The sequence below is a fragment of the Schistocerca gregaria genome, chromosome 1 (assembly GCF_023897955.1).
Source record: "Schistocerca gregaria isolate iqSchGreg1 chromosome 1, iqSchGreg1.2, whole genome shotgun sequence".
NCBI lineage: Eukaryota > Metazoa > Arthropoda > Insecta > Orthoptera > Acrididae > Schistocerca > Schistocerca gregaria.
This window is the reverse complement of record NC_064920.1, coordinates 1,200,680,354-1,200,703,452: the sequence shown is the minus strand read 5'-3', so window position 1 is coordinate 1,200,703,452 and position 23,099 is coordinate 1,200,680,354.

The window sequence follows — 23,099 nt, the reverse complement described above, 5'->3', positions numbered from 1 at the left end:
AATTTAAATACCTAAGGGAACTTTTCACTGACACCTTGTTACGTGATGCAGAGATTAATGCCACAATACAAGCAGGAAACCAATCTTATCACGTCCTCGCAAAACGCGTTCGGTCCACATATCTCTTCAAGCAGTTAAAGATTCGAATACACAGAACCTTGATCCAGCCTGTTGTTCTATATTGCTGTGAGACATGGAGTACCGGGAAACAAGATTTCCATAAGCTCCTAATTTTTGAGAGAAAATTGTTTCAAAGATCTTCCGTCCAGTTCTGGATGCAGGCAAGGGAGAATGGGGGATCAGTCAATACTAACAGCTTGAGGAAGTATTCCAGCAGCCCAACATAGCGCGATCTGTGAAAGCTAAACGAATACAGTGGGCCGGCCATGTGTCCATAATGGAGGATTACAGATGGCCTCGGATGCTCCTGGCTTTCACACCTACAGGAAAGAGACCCCCAGGGAGACCCGAGAAGCGTTGGAGGTATGGCCTCCATGAATATTTCAACCAGACATCAATAGATTTGGACGGACGGTGGATAGCAGCAATGAACAGAATACTTGTAGCAGCGGATAGTCCACTGTGCCTGATCATGTAGAAGAAGAAGACAGAGAGTATCCCACTACGTAAATAATTCCCCACAGCTTTGCCCAGCACTCGCAATAAATCTACCGATCACTTTCAGAATTCAAAAAACTTTCTTTTGGACTGGTGGTATTTCGCATCGTGCAGCAATGTAGCACTGTTCGTACTGTCTTCATTGACTACTAATTTATTTAGGTATAATTTTGTCAAGAGTTATTAGGAACTCTACGCTTTTGAAACGGTACAGTAAGCTTTCAGAATTTTCCGAATGGTCTTTCTAAGGTAGGAAATTGTTGCTAATATTACTGTATCAGCTGCTACGTGAATTGTTCCACGTGTCTTAATCACAGCGCGAGGTGTATTAAAGTACGAACTATCTCACTTCTCTTTAATATTATTAACCACTATTCCATGGATATCTTCACCTGCAGCCTAACTGTAGGATGAGATAACACGCCAAGACTTAATTGAAAACAACTCATATCCTACCGCCTTTGAAATACATGTATCGAATCTGTTAGCTTTGGTACCAAATATGAATAACAATTTCCTCAATTCTTGCTCACAGCAGTCTGGAGTTGAATTACATTTTCAGTGTTAATTAGTCGCCTCATATTCTCCCCTGGGCTTCTTAGGAAAGCTTTTAAAAGTCTTCCTATTTCTGCTCCTTATCTCCAGGTACATACTACTTACTCAGAAATCCAAGAGCCAATAAATCTCACTGATATAATTTGTACAAAAAAGTGTTTGGTTTTAATTCACGAGATTAATTTTCGAGTCTCCTTCACGAATTTTTGTGTTTAATTTAACGATGGTACTTCAACGAACAATCACGTCTTTCGAGTGCTTCACATTTTCTTTTTGTCAGCAGTTTAATTGTAGCCAGGTAACAGGACGGACGCCGGTCGAAACTGTACATATATTTTAGAAAAAACATGCAATTGCAGGGAATCATCTGCTCAATATACTATTAATTTTGCTCTTTACTTGGGGATAGTAGAGAACAAGAGAATAATTTCCTCATACAAACGCTGAAGAGAGTAATTTAGATGGTTCTGAATAAATCGTCATGTCATTGTTGTACGGAACTTAACCACTAGGCCCTCTATCTTTATGTAGATACTCTGCTAGCTCTTGTACTCATGGATCAATACACTCTTGTCGCCCATAAAAAATGCGATACCTAGCAAAATTTAAACATTTATCTAAAATTTATTGAACAGTACAGGCAGATTCAAGTTATTTTTAAGTTAATGAAATAGTGCAAAAATTAAATAGAATACATTTTGGCTTTGTTCAGTCTGCAATATTTAATGTTCAAGAAATGCAACCACCTTTACTATATTCTGCCAGTCTTTAAGGAATATAATTTGTGCCTTTCATTGTAGATATAAGATTTAGATACATTTTAAGATTCGGACGAGAGTTCTATCAGTCCTACATAATTTGTACTAATGGCAAAGTGAACCTATAGGCAAGTTAAACTTTGACAATACATTCATAAGAACACCGAATAAATGCTGGTGTATGCATATTTAATAACATACTTTGTCTAACTGGGATGGTGCGAATCAGTGTGATGAATTCAGTGGGTGCTAAACAGCCATGGTGTCAGCATTTATATGCCACACACATTGCTCATCTTCCAGTACCAATTGCTGCGGAGAGTAACATTAGCAGTATATACCTTTATATGTGGAAATAACATCAATTCAGGACTGGAATCCATAGGAACTGGAGATACTGTAGCATCACATCCACACCGGGAAATGTACTGTTGAAGCCTATTGAACGACTGGTGCTTTGTTCTCTTTTCGCACCTACCACCTTCCTTTTATTCGGTCTTGTCACCCTGACACAAAGGGAACCACTTCATGTTCCCCTATTCTCTTGCTACAGTTCTATCGACCACGTAAGTGGACAGTAAACCACAAAGTATCTATGCCCTGATAGGAAACGTCAATATTCGGCTCAAAATATAGCTTAAAATAATTATTAACAAATAAAGCTCAATTACCGGTAAAGCATATTTTATGAACAACTGAAAATTACTAATGATATAAAGATCTGGTTCAAATGGCTCTGAGCACTATGAAACTTTTAAGTCTAAGATCATCAGTCCGCTAGAACTTAGAACTACTTAAACCTAGCAAACCTAAGGACAACACACACATCCATGCCCGAAGCAGGGTTCGAACCTGAGACCGTAGCGGACGCACTGCTCCTGACTGAAGTGCCTAGAACCGCTTGGCCCCAATGGCCGGCATAAAGATCTGGTTTTAACACTGTATGAATGACACGATCTTCAGGTTTGATCTTGCAAAGTTTATATGAAGGTGCCTGTTTGTTCAGATTTGCATTGAAGACGCGATATGTTTCAGTGTCTTTTTGTAGCCATTACGAACCGTGCGGCTCTCTTCCTGGTTGTGATTCAGTGGCAACGGGAAAGCAGAGTTATTGTCTTGAAAGAGAGGACAGAAATACGGACACACAAGAAACACATTAACACATCTGATACGCTGTAGATAAACAAATGGCATGCCGAGAGAGCTACCTGCCATCCATGGACGGTAAAAATAGAGGTACCGCGTGGATTTGCTGGGAATCGCGTACAGTTCTTCCAACAAAATAGTGTGAATCTCAGATAATGGTAATGGATGTGGACAGCGATCACGCCCCCTTCTCCGCATAGTAGATCACAAGTACTCAATAATATTGAGATCTGGTTATATGGAGACCAGGGCGATGCGAAGACTCATACTTGTGGCCACTAAACCAGCCCTCGAACATACGACCTGTGTGGAAAAGCGGCTGTCTACCTGGAAGATAGCAGCGCCATTTTGGAACACCCGTTGTACTATGAGGTGATCAAGATCAGGAAAAATTGTCACTTAAATGTTGACAGTAACCCCAGCTTGCAGAGACCAAGTGTCTGCCGGAATACCAAGATATTTCTGTCCCAAGCATTCCCGAACCCCTGCCATGTTTCGCTCTTGAGACGTGAACTCGGCCAACTAAATGTCTTTATTCCATTAGCTACATATGATAACATATTTTATGATTTCAGCACCACGTTTCCCTTTTATAGGCATTTGTTAGTTGGTTTTGGATCCCAGCTTGAAGCAAAGCAAGCGCTGTATCATGTATAAGATACAGAGGCGAGCGAGTGCACGGGACTTACCCTAGTTCACTGCTAGTAGCGTCACGTCATCGTAACGCGCCTGCATATAGTATTGCACCACATTTAACATAAAAGTAAAAATTAAGATTTGTGTGTAAAACTTTGTTAAAGTATAGTCCTATGTAATAATGTTTCAGGTAACAAATCTTAATGTTATAAAATTAGTAGTTTACGTAAAATTCACGTTTTGAAAGAAAAATAGGAGGCGCTAAATAATGACGCTAGGAAGCCAAAATTTGGTGAGAAGGTGCAGTAAGAAGTCATTAATGAGTGGTGCTGGTTTCCAAAACCATAAAACTAAAATTGACTCCAGAATCCGCGTTTTTCGGAAAAATCAGAGGCGCGAAATAATAGAGCTACGATATTGAAAATTGGTAGGATGCTTCAGTTCACCCTAATAATAATAATGGAAATACCACAATCAGTTACCTCTTCTAGTTTTTTTAGTAATTTAGTAAAAACTACTTTTGTGAGTAAAATGTACATAAGCATTATAGATTAAGTACTTTAAATTTTAATGATAAAACAAATTCTTTAAGACCAATGATCAGATAGGACAATTAACAAAGCTACACCAAGTTTTAGTCTTGTAGCATAATTAACAGCTGATACAAGTCTTGATAAAGCTATGGTTCAGAGGTAACAATCTACCGTTAGTTCCATTGTAAAAATTCTAGAGAGTAAAGTTTTAATTTTAGCGGGCTGAGATTTTCTACGTGCTTCTGTACTGCTCAGATGTATGTATACAAAAATTGAGAAGTTTGTAAAGCTATTATTAAATGTGATATTTAAGATTATGTGCCTGAGATAGCGATCATTTGGAGGCTCAGGCATCTGCATAGGAACTGAAAGAACAGATGTTCTCTTGGCGGTACGCGCCGGAGCTATATAAAAAGAGCGGCAGAGGCAGTAGTAAGCTCACTCCGCATTAGACCAACGCCTAGTCCACGCGAGCTTAACGTCCGATCGCGCCTCGCCTCGGGTGACGTCATAGCGGGCTGTGACATGCGCGTACTTAGCAATGTAAACGGACATTGAAAATCGCGAGGACTGTACACCGTCCTGGATCGTTTAGACTTTGGTAACAAACTGTTATTGTGCCGTCCGTGTGAAGTATAATTCCGCGTGGCAAGTGGTGACTAACTCCACTTTTAAGGCGAGCATTAATCTTTTTTTTTTAACATTATTGCGAACTATTAATAGAGCACCGTTAGTTAGAGTAATGAACTATTCGGGAGGAACTTGCTGTAGAAGTCGCCTCTGAACTATTAAACGATTGGCTGAATTAACAATATTTAATGTCTTTAGCATTTTCAGGAGTTTCGAGTAATTTGTGTGAGCCTTTAAGATAATAAAATCTTGTTTGGAACTTTAAATTTTATTGAAGCAGCCCTAATCCCGTGAAGAACTATGGATATTTTTCGTTTAGCTGGGCTGTACAGGAATGTGGCCGTGCAGACTGGGAACTAAGGTCAGTAAGTTTCCCTTCGCTTTCTGACTGGCCACCAAATTAGTTGCCAGGCTCGCGTGATTTAAGGTGGCAATGTTCAACTTTCATTCAACATTAAACAACGACTTCTTCGCCGTCCCACATATGTTGCATCGGCAATAGTCTGTTACGTGATATGAACATTCAAACAACGCATTCGACGACTTCTTCGCCGCCCCACATATGGTGCTTATCGGCCGGGAAAACTGAATTAAAAGCAAATAAAAGTGCTCGATGTGTGAAAGCGATTGGTATAAATTAACGAACTCGGTAGGCAATAACAGGACACTGAATTGAACTAGTGTGGGAACAGTGTTACCAGTAAAGGCGGGTGTAGTGTATAAACAATAAGTGTCTACCGCTGTACGTTGGTTAGTGACGATGGTGAGGAAGGCGACGATGCTGGATCGCGGCTGCCGACGGAGCTGAGACTAAAGGAAGACGGTGCGTCATCGCGGAGCTGCGCTGATCTGCGAGACAGCTGCCGGCTGCGCCGAGCGGTCAACGGTGCCTTGCTGCCCCCCCCCTGGAGCTATTGCAGTAGGCGATTCCTGTGGCGGTACTCGACGCTACAGCTGCTGCTGCTGCCTTCAATACGTCGCGACGCGTCGCATCACGATTGCTGGTATACCGCGACGACATCATTCGTCGAAATCAAGCATTTAAGTTAAGTCAAAGACTTTTAAAATATTTATTAACTGCTGCTAACAAACTAAAAGATATGGAAAGTAGTGTACATTTCAGAAGGGAACCGGTCTCTGACCAAGAATCCTCAGGATCAGGAATTGAGTTTAATGAGGATGGTTCCATTAATCCCTCAAATATTGAACTAGAACGTAATTTGTCACCAGTAAATTATGACTTTAATTTAAATGAGAGTGCAGGGATGCAATCAATAAGTGAAATAGAAGTCAAAAGGGAGCCAGTAGAGTTGCTAACTTTGTCAGGTAGTGAAACTGAGCTCAATATATCTCCAGCTCAGTCAAGTCAAGAGATACAAAGTATCAAGGTAGAAGCTCCGGATTGGATGCAAATACTGTTTGCCAAACTCGAATCAAACCAAAATAAAATTGAGGCTAAAATTGAAAATAGTAATAAAGAGTTGGAGAATAAAATTGAGGCTAAAATTGAGGATAGTAATAAAGAACTAAAAGAAGAACTGCAATCAAAATGGAATAGTTTGAATTATAAGATAGATGCTATTCATCATGACATTCAAGTAAAAGTAGGGCAACAGTTGACTAAAATGCATAGTACTTTCAAATGTGAAATAGATCAAATTCAAAAAAATTATCAAGAGGCAGATGAACTTTTGGAAGTGAGGTTGTCCGAAAGATTGAGCAACGAGTCCAAACTTTGCTCTGACAAAGTTAAAGAGGTACAAATTAAAGTAGATACTTGTGAGAAAAACATTGAGAAAGTAAAAGAAACCTGTACCGAAATTCGTGGTGCAGTGGAACAAAGATGTTCTGCCAGGATAGAAGCAGTAGAGTCACAAGTAGAGGAATTAAATACTAACATTGCTAACCTAGAAAATAGAGTAACCTCTGTTAATTCTAGTCATTCTACTGTACAGCATGTGACTTCAGTTGACGCCGCTTTTATAGGGTGTCGACAGTTTTTGCGCTTTGATCCTGATAAGTACATTCACCCTCTTGAATTTTGGAATGACTTTGAGGATGTTCTCCCCAACACTTGGTCAGAAAGAGAAAAAATTTCATTTATAAGAAGTCATTTGTCAGGTGATGCTTTGCGATGGTCAGCGGATGTAATGATCAAATGTAAAACTTTATCTGAATTTAAGTCTGCATTTCTCAACGAATACTGGTCACATAACAAACAAAATGATGTGTTAAGGGAATTCTGGAGTGGTAAGAAGTTTTTCCCAGGGCGTGAATCAGTAAAGGATTTCGCTAGGAAGTGGGTTTCAAGACTGTCACATTTGACAGAAAAGATGAAGCCAGATATGATCATTATGGGTTTAGAAGGTAAGCTGCCGTGGTACTGGCAGAAAAGGATCATTTCCGCCCCTAGAGATAATATAGACAAATTTATTGAATATCTGGAAAGAGTGGAAAGAGTAGCTGCTGCTGAGGAGCAGGTGCAGCAGAATAACAAATCTTCTAACAATCACGTACAAAATAATGGAAACGTGAACGTTAGAAATATGGAAGTTAGGCACACCAAAACAAACTATCGAAACCAAAGCCGTGGCAGAGGAAGAGGGGGTAGATACTCACCACGCTTTCGTAACAACTACTATGACGAAAGTGGAGAAGTAAATATTATGCCATTAAGACAAGAAGGGAGTCATGATGCTACTATATCTAGTGGTGTCACAGATGAACACAACAGGCCGCGTGTGGGAAACTAAATCCCGTCTATGAGGAAACTGGCGCTCACCAGGCGGTAACAGTAACACAGCCAGTAACGGAAACACAGACAATCAGCCAACATACACAGACAGACAACATGGATGACGAAATAAATACAGATAATACCAGTGATGTGTTAAGCCACTCTCACAAAATAGTGGATAGTATTTTGGATACACTAGAAAAATGGGGCAAGGAAGAACAGGAACTCAAGGTAGATAATGGGGAAGAAATAGATAATGGGTTTGAGTCTGATGGGAATAATGATGAAGTAAAAGCTTACATCTTCGATGAAAATGGCAATCTAAAAGCTGAAGTAGAAGTAGCAGAAGTAGAATCAGTACTGCAAAACTTTAGAGAGGAGGAAATGATGAATGAAGGGGGTAGAAATAGTAACGAGGTGAAAGAATCTAGTAGCTGTGTAAACGTGCCACAAATGGTTGAAGGTGACGACATTCTTATGAACAGCAATATTGCGCAGGGACGCAGTTGCTCAGAGGTAGAGGATAGTTTGGCTGATGTGCAGCAAACAAAAGTAGAAAAAGTCGTCAGATGCTTCGATTTAAAGTTAGTGGACAGATTAGAGACAGCAGCTAAGATTATAGAGCATGATGAGCCCCAGGATGTAAATGTAAATGTAATTGCAACTGATCAGAATTACTTTAGCTGGAAGAACATAGAACGAGATTTATTAGACGAGGTGTGTGAGCAACCTGTTCAATGTAAAGTAACTCACCCTGTTATCAAAGTAAACATATCAGGAGTCACTGTGCGTTGTCTGCTTGACAGTGGCAGTGAAGCAAGTGCTTTATCACAAACATTTTTTGACACCATACCCAATAAAGAGAAGTTAACAGTTATGAAAGTAAGTGGCTTAAAGATTATAGGTGCTACTGGAAAAGTCTCTAGACCAGTTCAACACGAAGCTTTGATACCCATTGGTATAAATGACGTAGTAATAGATCATCCTTGTTTGATTGTGCTAGGCTTAAGTGTTGATATGTTGATTGGTACTGATTTCTTATCAAAGTACCAGGGAAAGATCAATTTTGATCAGAACAACTTAATTTTAACTTTACCTGACTCTAAAGTGATAAGAGAGTCTTTTATAGGAAGTCATATAGGCGGTAGTAATGAAACTTGGGAACTGCCTATTAGAGTAATAAAGAATAAAGGATACTTGCAGGAAAATTTGGTTTTCAGTGAGAATGAGGAAAGTGCTAAGGTTGAAGAGAGACACATCCTAAAGGAAATTGCTGACGAACAAAGATCAGAGTTAAAGAGTGTGTTAACTAAGCATAGTAATGTATTCTCAAACGCACCTGGTGAAGTTAAAGGTTATGAATGCCATTTGAATATCAAGCCTGGGAAGGTATTTTTTAAGAAGCCTTATCCAATACATGTTGCAAGGAAACAAGCAGTGCGAAATGAAATTAAACGTATGTTGGCATGGGGTGTCATAGAGCAAGCAATTAGTGAATACAATAGTCCTCTTGTTGTAGTGCCTAAGCGTGATGGAAGTGTTAGATTAGTATTGGATGCACGCTGGTTAAATGAAATTGTCATCAGAGAAAGTGATCGTCCTCAAAATATGGATGAGTTAATTCAAAAGTTCCGAGGGGTTAAGTACTTTACTTCCATGGACATAACATGTGGTTACTGGAATTTGCCGCTGGCTAAGGAATCACGTAAGTATACAGCATTTTTGTATGAAGGAGTATGCTACCAGTATAAAGTAGTTCCGTTCGGATTGAATATTTCAGTGTGTGCCTTTGTAAGAGTTATGGCTCATGTATTAGGACAGGAATTATTAGATCAAGTAACCATTTACGTAGACGATATTCTGTTGGCAACTCCCACATGGGAAGAACATATCAGTCTGTTGGACAGGGTACTAGAAGCTCTTGAAAATGGAGGTATGAAATTAAAGTTAGAAAAGACTGAATGTGTAAAGGACAGAATAAAATTCCTGGGCCATGAAATTAGCAGAGAGGGTATATTACCTGATCCATCCAAATTATCATGTATTGAAAAGTTTGAAGCGCCCCGAAATAAAAAGCAACTCAGGTCAATGTTCGGTTTGTTTGGATTCTACCGACGTTTTGTTAAAGATCATTTATTTAATGATCCATGTTTACTCAACCTGCTAAAAAAGAATACCCCATGGGTTTGGACTCCAGAATGCCAGTCTGCTTTTGAGGGATTAAAAGATTGTTTAATTAATAGTCCGCTTTTGCACCATCCCGATTTTACAAGACCCTTTTGCATGTCAGTGGATGCAAGTGGTTATGGGATTGCTGTAGAATTGTTTCAGCTAGAAACAGAAGGCGACCAGGAGGTTCATAAAACTATTGCTTTTGCAAGTCGTTCATTACAATCTGCTGAGCGAAATTATGCTATCTCAGAATTAGAGGCACTAGCCATAGTATTTGGTATGCAGAAGTTTGAGCACTATTTGTTAGGACAGAAGGTAATTATCTATAGTGATCACAAAGCACTTACATTTTTGAAGACTTGTAAACTAAGGCATCCAAGGTTGACAAGGTGGGCCATGTACCTTCAGCAGTTTGATCTTGAAATTAATTATATACAGGGAAAGAGCAATTTGGTAGCAGATGGGCTATCAAGAAGTGCTGAATTATGGAATGAATCAGAACTTCCTTTGGCAGAAAGGAATGAGGTAAGTATGTTGACAGTACATGAGCTCAGAGAGGAGAGTGCCTTAAAGAAAGTATTTAAGAATTTAAGACGAGAACAGAATGAGGATGATCAATTGAAGCTAGTTAAAAGCTATTTAGGGGACCCTAATTATCCAAAGGTAGCACAATATTACTGTCTACACAAAGGAATTTTGTTCCGTAGGAGGAAGGTGACTTTAGCAGAATGGAAAGTGTGTTTTCCTTCACAGCACGTAGATCTGCTAATAGATTATGTACATCTAAGGTATGGTCATTATGGTAGAAAAAAGTGCATTGCTAAACTAAATGAGAAAGTCATCTTTGATAACATGCATCGTAGAGTTGCAGAAAGGTTAGCATCCTGTGTTATTTGTCAAAAGGTAAGAGCAGTAAATAAAATAGTGCAAGGGGATATGCATCACGTAGACCCAAGTGAACCCTTAGAGTTATGTGCAGTTGATCTTTTTGGACCTCTCCCGACATCTAAAGGAGGATGTACGCATGTTTTTGTGGTGATTGATGGGTTTAGTAAATATGTTAAACTGTATCCGATTAAGAGAGCCAATGCCAAAACACTTGTAGATAAATTGGAGAAAGATTATTTTATGAAAATTGGCAAGCCAAAGAACCTATTGTCAGATAATGGTCCTCAATTTGTATCAGAAAAATTTAAGTTGTGTCTTGAAAGGAGCGGAACTCGGCATATAAGGATTTCAGCATACTTTCCGCAAGGAAATATGAGTGAAAGGGTTATGCGAGAACTGAATAGACTATGTAGAACCTACTGTGCTAGGAAGCATTCAACATGGGCTGATCATATTAAGTATTTTGAAGAGATAATTAATAATCTGAAACACGATGCCACAGGTTTTGCTCCATGTGAGCTGATGTTCAATCAGGAACCACATAATATCATTCCGAGTATGATTGACTTTCCAGTTCTAAGTCAGAGTACATTGGATGAGAAGAAAGCACAGGCCAGGGCAAATATACGCAAAAGAGCTTTAGATAGGAAAAAGAGGCATGATGCAAGGGCTTCCCCCACTAGTTTTAAAATTGGTGAGCTAGTGCTGGTCAAAACAAAAGAAAAATCAAAGAAAATTTCTGCAGAAACTAAAAAGTTTATGCATGTATATCATGGACCATTTAGAGTAGTAAGTAAACCTCATGCAAATGCCTATCGTTTGGAATATCCAAAGAGTAAGAGAGAACTAGGTCTAAGAAATATTGTGGATCTAAAGGAATTTAAAATTAACAGTAATTAATTACTGTAGGGAGTCTGCCACTCTTTGGCGGATACACGGTTTGGCGTACCGTGCAGTCCCAGCTGGGTGAAACTTTATTTCCTTTTCAAGTTTCATTCCCTTCTTCTGGTCTATCATAACAGGTAAGAATCACATATGTCTTCATGTTGTATATATGCTATTAGGTTTTAAGTATTCTTAGTAAGGATCTACCTAGTGAATGGCAAAACAAAAGTCTGAGTACCAATAAGAGGCAAACATGGCTAAAATAAATGAATTAAAATATTTCATGTAATTGTAAAGGGTTAGAAACTACAACTAAGAGAGACACTTTGCAGTATACGAAGTACGGTATGAATATGAATAATCCATGAGATTATGCAGAAGGTAGTATGTTGCTAGAAATAAGGTTGTCTGAAGGAAAACAGCGTAAGAAGGTAATGCTCATAGAGGCAAGCAATGGCGTTTTAGAATTAAATAAATGGAGATGTGTGGAAGTGGTGTGAGGATCGCACCAAATATATAGAAACAGGACGTCAATAGGCTGACAAAAGGAAAAGGGAGAAAGAAGTGGAGAAATGAAGTATTTTGAATCTGGAAGAAAAGGGAGAAAATGAATGAGGTGAAGAAGTGAAGTAAGTAAATTGAAGTAAATGATGTAGGATTAAAGAATAATTCCCTCACGTCTCGTGAAATGGTGAAAAACGCTAAATCTTGCTTGAGGCAAATAAATAGTTAAACAGACAACAGAAACACACAAATATTGGAAAATGCAGAAATTTGGAATCGGTATACTGAAAATAACTAATTTTTTTAGTAATTCATACAATAAAGCAAAGTGCTGGTCAGCAAATGACTTCTTTGATGAACTAATCCATACGATAATTAAGCCAGAGTACATTAAAACTAAAAGGTTACTCAATTTTCTAAGTTGAAGCAAGATCTTAATATATTAATTTGCTAAAAGAATTTTCACTATTTAGGAACCTAAAAGATTATTTATGAAAGAAGAAAGTAGGAGCTATTGTATCAGATACGACTTAGTGCTAAATGTCTTTCTGACACCTTCACAATTAGTAAAATAGTGCCAGAATATAAACTATAAAATGTACTTTGTCCTACCTTAGATATAAGTTGAAAACAGAAACTTAGACTGTATTGTCTGTTTCTCAGGGACATGCAGGCTGCATGAATGACTGACAACAAGCGGTAGGGAGATTGGAAGTAGAGACGCAAACCACAGTGAATACAATTTCCTCCCACAATTTTGTCAATCAGTGAAATTAAATGAGTGTTACAATAGGACACCCACCACAGTGCCGAGTATTATAGTAAAAGAAAAATGTGAGTGCGTTGCAGTGATAAAAGTCGTGTGTATTTTCTTTTTCAGGAAGAGACTGATTTTAAAGAAAAAAAAAAAAACTATTTTGTAACCATTGAAAAATTTATATTTCCATGTAAATGTATGTAAATAATTTGTAAATATCTTCTGTACTAGGTTTTCTATGTGTATATGAGTATGGTTATTTTGTGTATGTAGTAATAAGGAATTTCCTAAGAAGAAGCAACTTAAGTTGAAAGAGGTATACTAAAGTAATCCATCGCTTGTTTGTTCTTTTAGAAATTTAATTTTGTTCAAAAATATATTTTCACGAAAATTAAAAAGGGGGTGATGAAGCAAAGCAAGCGCTGTATCATGTATAAGATACAGAGGCGAGCGAGTGCACGGGACTTACCCTAGTTCACTGCTAGTAGCGTCACGTCATCGTAACGCGCCTGCATATAGTATTGCACCACATTTAACATAAAAGTAAAAATTAAGATTTGTGTGTAAAACTTTGTTAAAGTATAGTCCTATGTAATAATGTTTCAGGTAACAAATCTTAATGTTATAAAATTAGTAGTTTACGTAAAATTCACGTTTTGAAAGAAAAATAGGAGGCGCTAAATAATGACGCTAGGAAGCCAAAATTTGGTGAGAAGGTGCAGTAAGAAGTCATTAATGAGTGGTGCTGGTTTCCAAAACCATAAAACTAAAATTGACTCCAGAATCCGCGTTTTTCGGAAAAATCAGAGGCGCGAAATAATAGAGCTACGATATTGAAAATTGGTAGGATGCTTCAGTTCACCCTAATAATAATAATGGAAATACCACAATCAGTTACCTCTTCTAGTTTTTTTAGTAATTTAGTAAAAACTACTTTTGTGAGTAAAATGTACATAAGCATTATAGATTAAGTACTTTAAATTTTAATGATAAAACAAATTCTTTAAGACCAATGATCAGATAGGACAATTAACAAAGCTACACCAAGTTTTAGTCTTGTAGCATAATTAACAGCTGATACAAGTCTTGATAAAGCTATGGTTCAGAGGTAACAATCTACCGTTAGTTCCATTGTAAAAATTCTAGAGAGTAAAGTTTTAATTTTAGCGGGCTGAGATTTTCTACGTGCTTCTGTACTGCTCAGATGTATGTATACAAAAATTGAGAAGTTTGTAAAGCTATTATTAAATGTGATATTTAAGATTATGTGCCTGAGATAGCGATCATTTGGAGGCTCAGGCATCTGCATAGGAACTGAAAGAACAGATGTTCTCTTGGCGGTACGCGCCGGAGCTATATAAAAAGAGCGGCAGAGGCAGTAGTAAGCTCACTCCGCATTAGACCAACGCCTAGTCCACGCGAGCTTAACGTCCGATCGCGCCTCGCCTCGGGTGACGTCATAGCGGGCTGTGACATGCGCGTACTTAGCAATGTAAACGGACATTGAAAATCGCGAGGACTGTACACCGTCCTGGATCGTTTAGACTTTGGTAACAAACTGTTATTGTGCCGTCCGTGTGAAGTATAATTCCGCGTGGCAAGTGGTGACTAACTCCACTTTTAAGGCGAGCATTAATCTTTTTTTTTTAACATTATTGCGAACTATTAATAGAGCACCGTTAGTTAGAGTAATGAACTATTCGGGAGGAACTTGCTGTAGAAGTCGCCTCTGAACTATTAAACGATTGGCTGAATTAACAATATTTAATGTCTTTAGCATTTTCAGGAGTTTCGAGTAATTTGTGTGAGCCTTTAAGATAATAAAATCTTGTTTGGAACTTTAAATTTTATTGAAGCAGCCCTAATCCCGTGAAGAACTATGGATATTTTTCGTTTAGCTGGGCTGTACAGGAATGTGGCCGTGCAGACTGGGAACTAAGGTCAGTAAGTTTCCCTTCGCTTTCTGACTGGCCACCAAATTAGTTGCCAGGCTCGCGTGATTTAAGGTGGCAATGTTCAACTTTCATTCAACATTAAACAACGACTTCTTCGCCGTCCCACATATGTTGCATCGGCAATAGTCTGTTACGTGATATGAACATTCAAACAACGCATTCGACGACTTCTTCGCCGCCCCACAAGCTCACTGGGTAACATACGGCTTATAAAGGTCAGATAGTGTTGTTTTCGTGCTTAGAGGGTTCGCCAGTGGGACATTCTGTTCAGCAGTGGCTTCTGCCGCTGTCGTCTTGTTTATTTTATTGCCAATCACCGTTCATCACGATCATTCAAAACAGTCTTTCGTCCGTTCTGGTGCTTAAAGGATGACATCCTAAGCTTCCCCCGTGTGCGGTATGAATCTTCGATGGGAACCTATTAAATCAACAAACATTTCGGTTACACAATACGAGATGAAAAATTTTCCCACTTTCGAAAGCACTGGGCTTCTACTTAATGCACGCACAATTACACAGCACACTATTCAGACCGCCACTGAGATTTGCAACGCAATGACAACATTGCAAAAATGCCGTTCGTGATCAAATAAAACAGTGCAAAATGCCGGTTTGGCTATCCGTGTTTGTGTTGAAGCATGCATTTCTGCCTTTGTTTCAATTTTTGTGCCGCCCATGCTGCTTGAACGTTCTTAGGGTTGCAGAGGTGACAACTAGATGATGCAAATGTTCTGAGGCAAGAAACAGGACTGTTCTCACACGAACCTGCCATTTTCAGAGAGCTGAACCGTTGCTCAAAACCACGTCAGGTGTGCCCATAAACACGATTTGCCATCCAGTGCAGACAAACTTTACATTTTCGATCAGGTGATGGTCACTAGTTATGATACGTGTTATGTGAACAGTTTTAACCGCGATGTCCTCAATAGTATGGGAGGCTATCGTGTTCGTTTGCATAGAGACTGCCTGCTAAGACCACATCAGAGGTTTTGGGAGGCAGCGAGAAACTGATGCTTCCATATACTGAGAGACCAGTTTAAATAAATTTTGTAATGACGTCATCATCAGCATCATCATCATTAAAGACTAATTATGCCTTTCAGCGTTCAATCTGGAACATAGTCCCCCATATAAATGTCCTCAATGATCCCCTATTCAGTGCTAACATTGGTGCCTCTTCTGATGTTAAACTGTTGTAACCGCAGAAAAGCCAAGTCTTAATGCAGTTGTTCTCAGACGATACACCAGAAATCATACGGGGAGATAGAGTTAACAGGGGACGCCAGGCGTGTCAGAGGGGTCACAAAAGATAACGACGCAGCCAGATAGCCGAGGCGGCGGTCCAAGCGGCCAAGCAGCTGATCGTGATAAGCAAGGAAGCAGACTCAGCTATTAAGATAAACAGGGCGCTCTGGGCAGGTCCCTTAATAAGCAATAACTTGCAGTATCAACACTCTTGGCTAGAGGGAGAAGTCTGGGAGCGGAGAGAGAAAGAAAGAGGGCCCTAGGTGGGGACCGCACTACGTCATGAGGAGCCAATGAAGGGCTCAGGACGCAGTGAGTGACCATATAGGGAGAGGCCCCTCTACCCCTGCACCCAGCTTCTGAAGAAAAGTACTGAAGTTAATACTAAAACAATCCCTAATAAGGAAAAGTTGCACTCGACGCTATGTCATGCCAAGCGCTGGCGGGGTCGAAGGGGAAGAGCTAACAAAACTCGGAGGCACGCCGCTCCGGGGATCTCTCTCTCTCTCGGGTTTAGGCAGCGACGGTAGTCAGCGTGAGTAGCAGCCGACTTGGGCTGAGGGCGGGCTGCAGGCAGACAGTTGGAGATAGTCGCCGATGAGCGTTTAGGCAGCGTCCGCGGGACTCTGACGTAGGGTGCTAGTGTGGGCAGCAAAGTGCTGGAAAGTTCTATCAGGCAGCCAGAACGGTGGAAGTCAGTCACCGTCTCTGTAATGGGCTTGGCTATTCTGTAGGTACAATCACTACGCAGTTAGGGTGATCTGTATTCTTTATGAATAAATTAGAACTTTTATAAAGTCCATACGAGTTTACTTCTACCAACATCCTAGCCTTGTACCTTCACACCAGGGAATTTAACATCTTAGCCAGATCAAAAGTCTCCCTCTCAATTAGGTCAACCGGCTAATTCCCGTTTAAGAACCATGTCGCTCAATCCCTCGCAAAACCCACGCTTGGGACGCGACATAAATAAAAGTTTTGGTGCCAGGTGTGGGGTACCTCAAAGGCATATAGGCAAAAAGGAGATAGGAGCCAGTAGATTTTGCTACAGCGACTGTGGCAATTAGCAGGAAGTTGTGGCGACTCGCAACTTTCAGCATTAGTAGCCCCACTACGACAGAGTCCAGAGAAGTAGTCCTCACGGGTGCAGGGCAACGCAGGATAGCGGCAGCACGACGCGGAGCGACGAGGCACAGAGGTGCCTAAGCAGCCAGCGTTCGAGACCGGGGGTCCGGGCCGAGCAGCGGCAGCAGCCGTAGCAGCGGCAGCCGAGGCGAGCGACGGGGTCGGCACAACCCAGCAGAGCGGCGGCCGACGCATCGCGGCAGCGCGGAACAGCGCGGGCATAGAGAGCACAGAGACAGCGCGGAGCAGCGCGGCCACAACGCGGGACAACGCGGATCAGCGGAACAGACGGCGCACCACAAGAGAAGCGGTACATATAAAATTATATTAAGAATTTTGTATCTTGTATTGTAAAGTGCTAACATAGTTAAGTTGGTAAGATGGCCCAAACTAACGAAGTTCCGTCAGCCTCCAGTAGCGGTAAGATATCAGTGAAAGAAGCCTTGTGTATAGTTCCAAAAGTGTTCGAAGGAAATAAGAGAGATCTTAGGGAGTTTATTGAAAATGTAGACGCTGCATTTGAACTTGTGAAACCGGAGGAACACGAAACGTTACTGAAGTTTGTTAAAGCCAAAATAACCGGAGAGGCCAGATCGAGGCTGCAAGTAAGGGAACGCACGGGGACATGGCAGGAAGTAAAACATGTTCTAGAGGAAAATTATGCGAGTAAGCGTACCATTGACTACTACGCGTGCAAGATATTTCAATCGAGACAGGGACAAGGAGAGCCAATTGCGACATGGGCAAGCCGAATAGATGAAATGCAAAGGGATTTCAGGGAAGCAGTAAGCAGAGTTACGGCTAGGGAGAACTTAAAGGGCGCAATAGAACTGGTTGATTCACTAGGAAGAGCATGCTTTATACAAGGGTTAAGCAATGATAGAATACAGACGATAGTAAGAAGTAGAGGCGATGAAATCACGCTAGCAGCGGCCGTGGAACTAGCATTGCAAGAAGAAAGTGCAATACTGTCAATGAAAGAGCGGGGACTAGCCCCAAGAGTAACTTTCAACCGGGGAAAGGAAACGGTGAAGAATACCAGAGATATTAGAGATTTGAAATGTTTCAATTGTGGATTGAGAGGGCACATGGCAAGCAAGTGTAGAAAGAATAGGCCAGAGGGAAGAGTACGGATAATGACGGGCAAAGAGTTTACGAATTTTTGTTACGGGTGCGACAAGCCAGGACATACAGACGCGGAATGCCGGGTAAGATTAAGAAAAATTAAGCCGATAGATACAAGAGACTTTAGAGGAAATCATAGGGAAGCTGATGGAGGGTTACGTGAGTGGAGGTGCCCACAATGTAATCTACCAGGGAACTGTGGAGGTCCGTGTACGAGGGTAAAAGACGTTGCTTATTTCAAGTGTAAGCGGCCGGGACATTACGCGAAAGATTGTCACGCAGGGCCCTGGCACGCATGGAGACAAGGCAGGGTGCCAGTATCGAGCAAAACCGGTAAAGTGGTGCAGGGAAACTAAGAGGCGGCAAGGCCGCACAGTCGGGCCTTGTTGCGATAGGTAAACCCTCAGTTAGGGTAATCGACTGTGCAACAGAAAATGACGTTTTGGTTTTATACTGCATAGAATTAAAAAGATATTTGAAGTTGCTAATAGACACTGGAGCACAGTTGTGTCTGCTCAAGAGAACGAGTATTCCGATAAATAGTACACTTGCAATTAATGAAGCGGAAAGGCTTCGGCTAAAAGGTGTAACCAGTGAGGCCGTCAGCACAATAGGTACGGTACAGGTACACTTAAGTGTGGACGGTTCTGAGCAAGTAGGGCAAAAATTTCACTTGTACGGGAGAGGATTAGATATTCCGTACAACCGACTGATAGGCAGAAATTTCTTGACAGAGCATAGAGTTAAGTTAGACTATGCAGGTAAAATAGTGAGACTAAAAGGGCGAGATATACCCTTGGTAGTAGAGGAAGAGCCAAAGGGACATGAGAACGAACAAGATTCAGAAGTAGGCGGGGAAATAGGGCCCCGAGAGGAAAAAATAATGTTATTACAGGTGGAAGGAAATGTAAAAAGGGGAATCGAAAAGGAAATGATTATTCCTAGGCAGGAGATTGCACAAGGGGTACATGTACCTGAAGCGTTAGTAAAAGTGCGAAATGGGAAATGCATAGTAAGGTCATTAAACTTGACAGAAGACAGAGTGCAGTTAAGAAACGTCAGGTTAATGACGGAAGAATTAGAAAAAGTAGGGAAAATACGCGAAGTAAAATGTTGTACTAATGTCATAGGAAAGACAGAAAGTCGTACTAGTGTGTTGCGAAGGCAATTAAGAATGGATCATTTGAACGCTGAAGAGAAAAGCGCTCTAGCAGAGGTTTGCGCGGAATATGGAGATGTATTTCATCTACTAGGGGACAACCTGTCCTATACTTCCGCAGTGAAGCACAGAATACCGATTGCACCGGAACACGCGGGAAAGGTAGTAAACGCTAGACCGTACAGGATCCCGGAAGTGCAAAAGGAAGTGCTAAGGGAGCAAATAGAGCAGATGCTAAGAGATGACATAATTGTCGAGAGTAAGAGCGCTTGGAACGCACCGTTACTGTTAGTTCCAAAGAAGCTAGACGCTAGTGGCAAACAGAAATGGAGAATCGTAGTGGACTACAGACGATTAAATGATATCACTGTAGGCGATGCATTTCCACTACCGAATATCTCCGAGATACTGGATCAGTTAGGGCAAGCTAAGTACTTCTCGACGCTTGACCTCGCAAGCGGGTACCATCAAATATTGACGGACGAGAAGGACAGAGAGAAAACGGCATTTAGCTCAAACTATCAGCATTACGACTACAAACGAATGCCGATGGGACTGAAGGGAGACCCAGGATGTTTTCAGAGACTGATGAATACAGTCTTGGCAGGTTTACAAGGAGTGAAATGCTTTGTATATCTAGACGACATAGTATGCTATGGGAAAAACCTGCAGGAGCATAACGAAAAGCTCCGGGAAATATTTGACAGGTTGCGAGAGCACAATTTGAAGCTGCAACCAGACAAGTGTGAATTCCTGAGGAAGGAAGTAATCTTCCTAGGTCATTGCATCACTGACAAAGGAATATCACCAGATATGGCGAAGGTGGAGAAGGTGAAGTTCTTCCCACACCCAAAGACAACTAAGGAACTAAAAGGGTTTCTCGGATTGATAGGTTACTACCGCCGTTTCATTGCTAACTTCAGCAAGATTGCGAAACCTCTCCATGAGCTCTTAAAAAAGGGAGTGGAGTACCGATGGAGCGAACGTCAGAACAATGCGTTCGAAGAACTAAAAGAGAAATTAATAAACCCTCCGTTACTTCAGTACCCTGACTTTACGAAACCGTTCATCATTACAACGGATGCGAGTAACGCAGCCTTGGGTGCAGTGTTATCGCAAGGTAAGAAGATTGGCGAAGACTTGCCCATCGCATATGCATCCAGAGCATTGAACAAAGCCGAACTAAATTATAGCACAACGGAAAAAGAGTTGTTGGCTATAGTTTACGCAGTAAAACAGTTCAGACCATATGTATACGGCAGAAAGTTCACTGTAGTGACAGACCATAAGCCACTAACGTGGATATTTAGTGTCAAAGATCCGAGTTCGAGACTCCTGAAGTGGAGACTGAAACTCGAGGAGTATGATTATGAAGTAATATACAAGCCAGGAAAGTTAAATAGTAATGCGGATGCGCTGAGTAGAATAAGGCATGAAGGGAAGGAAGAGATAGATGCGAAGCAGAAGGTGGAGAGAGAGATCTCGGCAGCAAAAGCAAATGGGGAAGAAAGTTCCGTAAACGTGCGGCAAGCACAAGTGTCGAGTGAAATAGAACAGGAAACGGATAGTGGTGAGAAAATTAGTCCCGAAGAAAAAGAAAATATACTAAAGGAAATGCATGACAATCCCTTGGGAGGTCACCAAGGAATGCACAGGACACTCGAAAGAATTAAAGCATACAAGCAGTGGCGCGGAATGAAGCGTGACATTGAAAATTACATTAGGAAATGCCCATCGTGTCAAAAGAATAAAAACACGCAAATGAAAACTAGGATGCCATTAGAAATTACAGACAAAGCAGAAACAGTATTCGGAAAGTGTGCGATGGATATAGTGGGTCCACTAGATGTATCTAATACAGGAAAAAGGTACATGTTAACATTCCAAGACGATCTGAGTAAATTTACCTTAGCAATCCCAATTGACAAACAAGATGCCGAAACAGTAGCTGAGGCATTTGTGGAAAACGTAGTATTAAGGTATGGAATCCCATCAGTATTATTAACAGATCAAGGGTCTAACTTTCTGAGTGATGTATTTAAAAGTGTATGTAAATTGTTGAAGGTAAAGCGTATAAATACTACAGCGTACCACCCTGAATCAAATGGTGCACTAGAAAGAAGTCATAGAACTATTGTAGAGTATCTCAGACACTTTGTAACAGGAGATCAAAGTTCTTGGGACAAATGGGTACCGTATGCAATTTTTGTGTTCAACACTACACCACACAGCAGCACAGGATACACACCATTTGAATTACTATACGGAAGAAAGGTTAACATACCAGGAGTACTGCAGCAAGAAACACAGCAGGTAAGTTACAATTATGAAATGTATGTAAATAAACTAAGAGCGAGAATGCAGGAAGCCCACAGAGTGGCCAGAGACTCGATTATAAGAAGTAAGAAAATCAGTAAGGAACAGTATGACATGAAACAAAATCCAAAAAACTTTACTGCACGATGAGTCGGTGAGACGGGGTAGATCTCGGAAATTAGATTCACAATGGAGAGGTCCATTTGAAGTAGTAAAAGTGGAAGGTCCTAACGTAGTAATAAAAGTTAAAAGAAATAAGGAAACAAAAGTACATGCCAACAGGCTGAAACAATTATTTTAAATTTCAGGTATGGCACTCAAGTGGCAGGTCGTGAAATTCGTCATAGTGATAACAGCATACTACATCACTGCATCAGAGCATGCAACAAATGAGTACCAATTGACGTCATTTCCGAGTTCATCAGGACTATATTACGATAATAGAGGACAGGTAGAAATATACAGTACCACATGGAGAATAGTCACATACGTAAATCTAGATATAATAACACAAAGGTTTCAGAATGCAGAGAGGTATGGTAGGGCAGCGGTACAAAGGTGCCGAGAAACACTAACACAATTAAATGTAGGATTAATAGAATGCAGGGTACTAGACCAACAAGTAACCCACCATGTGGAAAAAAATCACAGGATTGCAACTTTTAGTACAGCAGCTAACGAAACACGAGACCAGAAGGAAGAGAGGAGTATTCAACTTCGTCGGGCAGGTAAGTAAAATACTGTTCGGGATGTTGGACGAAGCAGATGCAGCATACTATAAGGAAAGAATAGACGCTATGGAGAAAAACTCAGAAGGGTTGTTGAGGCTAACAAAGGAACAGGTGGCAGTGGTAAGAGCCACATTGGCGGGAGTAAACAGGACGGTATATACACTAGAGTCAAATGAGCACGTTCTGAAGACAGGTATGCAAAGACTAGAACGATTCATGAAGGAATACGTGAAGGAAACCGATATAGGGTTTAAACGTGTAGCGTCCTTCGCCACAGTAACAGAGCAAGTATTACAACTATTGGCAGTGTTTGGTCAGATCGAAGAGGTATACGAACAAATGATAAATGCCATTGTAAATGCTCAGAAAGGAATACTACAGCCTCATATAATTAATCCAGTCCAAATTGTAAAATACCTAAGTTTAATACGGGAAGAACTAAAAGATGTAAAGTTTCCTGTTCCTCTTACGGAGTCCTCAGGTCATCTATTGTTAAGAATAATTGATTTAGATGTTTTCATCTCGGGTAGCATACTAGGATATGTAATTAATATTCCATTAATAAATAATAACAATTTCAATTTGTATAGAGTACTCCCTCTACCAAAAGAAATTCCAAACATG